Raw genomic sequence first — 6,048 nt, 5'->3', positions numbered from 1 at the left:
CCCATCAACCCCACCCCCACCCCCACCCCTGCAATTAGGAAATTATCTCTATTTCTCTTCATCTATATTACTTCCAGATCCTAAACACCTCCATTGTCGAAAAGAAAAATATTAGTACTAATATTATTGTATTTTTAAATTTTTATTGACCTTTTATTTGTTACAAGGGGAGAATATACAAAATGGAGAAGGAGTTGCTGTCAAGATAGTTTATTTTTTTCTCTTTAAATTTAGCTAACAGTTGAGAAGATAATTCTTCTTCCCCACCTTATAACTATTATCTTTAACACCATCAGTTGGCTTCCTCCATTGACATCCTTAAAACATCCATATCCGATCATTGATAATGATTTTTGTTCAATTTTAATTTCATTCCAATTTTTCAAATTCACAAAAATAGTTTTTAAGTTTTCAAATTCAATTTTTTTCCTTTTAAAATGATCTCAAGCCCATAAACATAAAGATGATGTGGGGTCAGGGAGTTGAAGAAGGAGAAATTGGAGGTAGTCTTAGAGTGGCAGGTAAAGAATTTGGTAGTTGAAGGAGGAAAACTTGGGGGTAGATGTGTCAGGTCTGATAGTTGAAAGAGGAGAAACTGTGGTGGGGGTAGGGTGGTGGTGGTGGGGGAGGGGGAAATTTGATAATTGAAGGAGAAGAAATTGGAGTGGGGATGGGGGTGAGGGGTGGAGACTTAGGCAGTTAAAGGAGGAGAAATTGGGGTAGGGGTAGGGGGTTAGAAGGAGGGAGAAGGGGAAATAGGTCATTTTTTTAGAAAATAAGAATCACACATTTTTTTTTTAATTTTAATATGACGACAATTTTAAGGGTTGAAATTAATTCATTATAAAGTTGTGAAAGGGGTAAATAAATGAAAGTTTAGTTTAAGGACTAAAGTAAGTTGAGAGGACAAATTTAGGGGTAAAATAATGCCTTTTCTCAAAGAATGGAGTGAGTAGCGTGTTATGAAGCCTTAAATGCAATTGAAATTCCAAAAAGCGGAACTTAATGTCTGGACTTAAAAATCATAACTAGAGTCTATGTCAATCTCTCTCTCTCTCTCTTCATATATATATATATATATATATATAGATATAGGGATGATGATGTAACATGCTTCTAAAGCTACCATTCACATTTATCTTTTCATTTGTTTTTTGGGCATTTTTCCCATTCCTTCCTTAATTTCTAATTAAAAAGTTAATAATATTTTACCCTATTTATTGGCTATCATTAATGCTTATTGTAATTAAGATAATGGAGAATTGAAAAGTCTAACCAATCTTCAGGGTTGAACTATATATAATGATTACTTTATATTCATTTTTTCATATTCTTAATCTTTTGTTTCATATTTATTTTTATTTCTTTGATTGGTTACAGATGACGTAAGTCTTCAAGTGTTCTTTGAGCATCTTCAGCGGCTGGCTATGCAATCTTCTTGACACTAGAAAAAAGGTGAAGCTTTACTGTTAATGCTTATCTCAGTTATGTGAAAATCTTATCGAGTTTACTTCATCTATCCTGCCAGCCTCTTGTCGGAAGTTATATTATTTTCTTCCTATCATCCGTATGCTAAGAGGTCAGAATCAGATATTATTGAGAAACTAGAACTACATATGACATTCTTTCAGGTATGAGAAGGTACTTTTGCTTCCTATGAAAATAAATGGATAAATCGACTCATTGTTCTCTATAGTTATATCAGAAGGGGGTTATGTTGCACGTTTTGCTCCCTCAGGTTGTTGAATGAGAAGATAGTTTATGTCGGCAACTTTTATTTTTGGTTAGTCATTACCAGGCAAAGAGTTTGTGTTGTTTTTCTATTGAATTTGTAGTTGTAGTTTATTGGGATTAAAGCTTGTAGGCATCTTTCTTTTAATATCCTAGACATGTGAATAGATAACATTTTTCGATATGCCATGTTTCTCAACAATTTAACTAACATGCTTTGCCAGCCATTATATTCTCTCCTAACTTGTAAATTTTTGATTTGAAGTTTTTAGATTGTGCAGTATTAATTTATAGAAGTGGAATAAAATAAAACTTTTGCTATGCGTTTCAAATTTTATTGATATCGAAGAGTGAAAGGAGGAGGAGACAACGACTTAGGAGAAGCCGAACAAGAAGAACAGAAGAAGTAAGAAGAAGTAGAACGAATTAGAAGAAGAAAAGAAGCAGGATCCATAACACTTTTGAAGATGTTTTGGCCTAAATTATCATTAATTTGTTAGTGTTTATTTTTGTCAAACATTATAAAAAGATGATCTTGATGGAGACAGATCTATTCTTTAGGAAGATGTTATTGTTAATGATTTTTAGGAGAATGCCATAAATTTAGCAATTATATTAGATGTGGATCAATTTGTTGTTGATTCTTAGGAGTCAATTTTATTTGTAATGTCTATTTATCTAAAAAAAACTTTAGTCAATAATAGTCAAGCAAATTTTTCATATTATTATTTACTCAATTTTAACATAATTTTGTTTATTTTTTAATAAGACTCTTGCATGAATGTAATAATTTTTCTTCTTTTCACTTCTCTATCTTTTTCGCTAAAATTATTTAAATTTGTAAGAGAAAAAAATAACAATATTTTAGAAAATGCTCAATATTAAGGAATTTTACATCAAATTGGAAAAAGACAAAATTAAAAAGTATATGAAATTCTTTCTCGGAATTGTGATTTTTTTTCCATTTTATATACTACTCTTCTAAATAAAATTAATATCTCTTTCTTTACCATTATCTTCTATTACATTACTTGAAGTTTCTCTCCTATTAAATATTAAATATAATAATTAATATAATATACTATGGTTAACTCTTTAATTCCAAAAGAAGAGTATTGTAACGTCAAATAACGTAATTAATTTCACATCATGATTCATGATGCAATTAGTACACACTGTAACAAATGCTCATGAAACGATTGCTCTTTTCATTTTTGTGTCATTTCTTTTTTGAATAGCAATTCTCTTCCTCTTCACATTTTTACACATCTTTTTTTTCATTCTATTTTTCTCATAATTATTTTGTGCACTTTGTTGATTCGTTTTTTAATACAATAAAAATTTAGAAACTTTTTATGGTTTTACTCTATATTTTTTGAATTTATCATTATAAGATTCACTAAAATTACACTTATTAGCCTCAAATAATTCGTAAAACATCACTCTTAGTTCAATCCAACTAAGACTAGTGTATATAATTAAATAATATGACATATTTATTGTGGTTAACATAAATACCTAATAGATATTTTGGAATACACATATTTTTTTCTCAAAAATTGTAACGCTAAAAAGTTCATGATTTATATAAGGTTCAGGTTAGTGAGAGGGAGTGCAAAATATATAAGCCTTGGACAACTAACTACAAACTTTTTTGGGAATCAATTGCACTAAATAAAAAGATATAAAGAAAGAGGAATAATACTTAAACGTGTCATTTAACTTGGCTTAGCTGGCATCTATTTCCTTCGACATTGTATGTGTATAAATATACTCTTAAACATGTATAAAATTGAACAAGTATGAACATACGTATTATTATCTCATTTTTCAACAATATTTAAAATGTAAGTTTAACTTACTGATGTATTTGTTTAGTATTTACCATTATTCAAATTATGAGATATTTCAAAGACACTCATAAAAAAAAAAAACTAAAGTATACGTTGCAAACTAAATGTTCAAATTCATTAGATGTACAATAGAAATGATATAAAATTATTATTAGAAAGTATATTTTTAACTTATAAAAAATGTATATACTATCCCTCATTTAATAAATATTAAATTTGTTAACATTTATTTTCTTTCATCATTTGAAAACAATCTTCATAGTATAATTAAACAAGTGGTAATATTATTAATAGACGATAAATATAAAATTGATTGAAGAAAAAATATTTAAATCTTTACAGACCGCGCGAAGCGCGGCAAAATTTTCTAGTGTGTAAATAAAGAAAAAAAGTAATTTGAACTAGATTGTGAATAAAACAGATTTATAACAAATTATTATTTCATAAATGGTATGATTTGCCTTTCAAATGGATTGATCTTTTATTTTTGTCCTTCAAATGTATAATCTTTTATTTTTTCTTTTAGCAATTGAATTTATACCTAGTGAAAATCTGAACATAACTTGCAGATATTTAAAATAGAAACTTATGTCCAAAAGTTAACATAGACCCCTCCCATTCTTAGGGGGAACACTGACAAAGTTAAGAAGTTTACATAGAAACTTATGTCCAACAAAAAAGTTAACATAGACCCCTCCCATTCTTTTTTTTTGGGGGGGGGGGGGGGGGGGGGGGGAAAAAAGTTAACAAAGAAACTTATGTCCAACAAAAGAGTTAACATAGCACGACAAAGTTAAGAAGTTAACATAGAAACTTAGAAAAATATCATCAAAATATTCCTAAACTTATCCGTTTAAGTTACTTTAGTCCTTTAATAATTTTATAGTGAATTAAATATCATCCTAAAGATACAATACCACTCTTAACATAGAAACTTAGAAAAATGTCATCAAAACATCTCTAAACTTGTCCGCTCAACTTACTTTAGTCCTCTAACTTCTATGATAATTATTTATCCCCTTTAACAATTTTATAGTGAATTAAATATCATCCTAAAGATACAATACCACTCTCAGAATGAAGAGTGCATTATACACACCCATACATTCGGAGCCACGTAAAAAATAAATTTTAAAAATAATTTTATATATATATATTTCAAAAAGGAGTTTTTCTTCACTCTCACTTGAAAAATTCTTCATGAGCACTCTCCCTTCCTTTCCCTTCTCCATTTTTTCGATTTTCCCTATCTCTCCTTTCCCTTATTATTGTCTCTCTTTCTCACTCAACAACCCTTTCTTATCCGCCGTATTCAAAAAATTTCTAAATCCTTTTTCTTGGGTTTCAATTTTTATGAACTCTTATGATTTATTAGATGAAATACGGGTGAAATTGACATGAATTTTTTGTGGGATTTGTTTTTTTTTATTGTTTTGATTAAAAGTTGAAAAAATAAAAAGGTAAAATGGCTCGATGAACCCTTGTACTATGTCCACTTTGTAGTATGGACACTCTTACTTACATGTTTGTCATCTGGACCCTTGAACCCACTAAAAATAACATTTTAAACACTTTTTCGGTGAGTGTAACACACCCGCACCACATCAGTTGTCACATCATCTTTCACGTCATTTTTAAGTATAAGAAATATTAAATATTAAAATAAATAAAAGAAACCCCTCACCCCCACCTCCACCCTCCTCTTGTTCCTCTTCTCTTCCCCCCTTTTCTTTTTTTTTTTCCTGTTCTTCTTTCTCTATTTTTTAAAAAATGGAGCACAACTATATTTTTATTTATTCTTTCTTGAATTATCTCCAAGGTGTGAACTAAATTTGGAAAGCTCAGATTAGTCAGTAAGCTAACTCGATCAATCAATGAGATCTTTTACTGATTAATCAAATAATCAGAGACATGATGTACTCTATTTTCAAGTTTCAACAGTTCTTCTTTTTCTTATTCTTCTCCCTCCTCTTCTCGTTCTTTTTTTTCTTCATCATCTTCACCTTCTAGCTATGGTAAAATTGAGAAGTGAGGGCTGAAGAATCTGAGAAGTATTTAATCTGTTTAAAATTCAAAAAAATTGACGAGAATGGAAGTGGTGGGGGCCAAAGAAGAACAAGAAGTTAATTTTTTATGTGTTGGATTTGCTGAAATTTGAGAAATGAATTAATTTTTTTTTCAATTGTGGGGAAAAAGAATTTTCTTTTTCAATTGTAGTGGAGAGAGCTGAGGAGGTGGCGCATGGTGGTGGTGGCAAGTGAACGGAGAAATTGGGGTTTAGTATTTAAGCACTAATATTACCACTTTTGTTTTGCAAAAAAAACTTTTACCATTATTAACCTTCAACTTACTCACTGCCGTTGTTACGGCGGCGTTCTTCTTTCGCCATCATGACACGGTGGTAGCAACAATAGTTTCCGACGACGACCCATTTTTCAAAACTCCATTTTTCGACGACTCAATA

This window comes from Capsicum annuum, chromosome 2 (genome assembly GCF_002878395.1).
Source record: "Capsicum annuum cultivar UCD-10X-F1 chromosome 2, UCD10Xv1.1, whole genome shotgun sequence".
Lineage (NCBI taxonomy): Eukaryota > Viridiplantae > Streptophyta > Magnoliopsida > Solanales > Solanaceae > Capsicum > Capsicum annuum.
The sequence above is the reverse complement of the archived record's forward strand: the minus strand, read 5'-3'. Positions refer to the sequence as shown.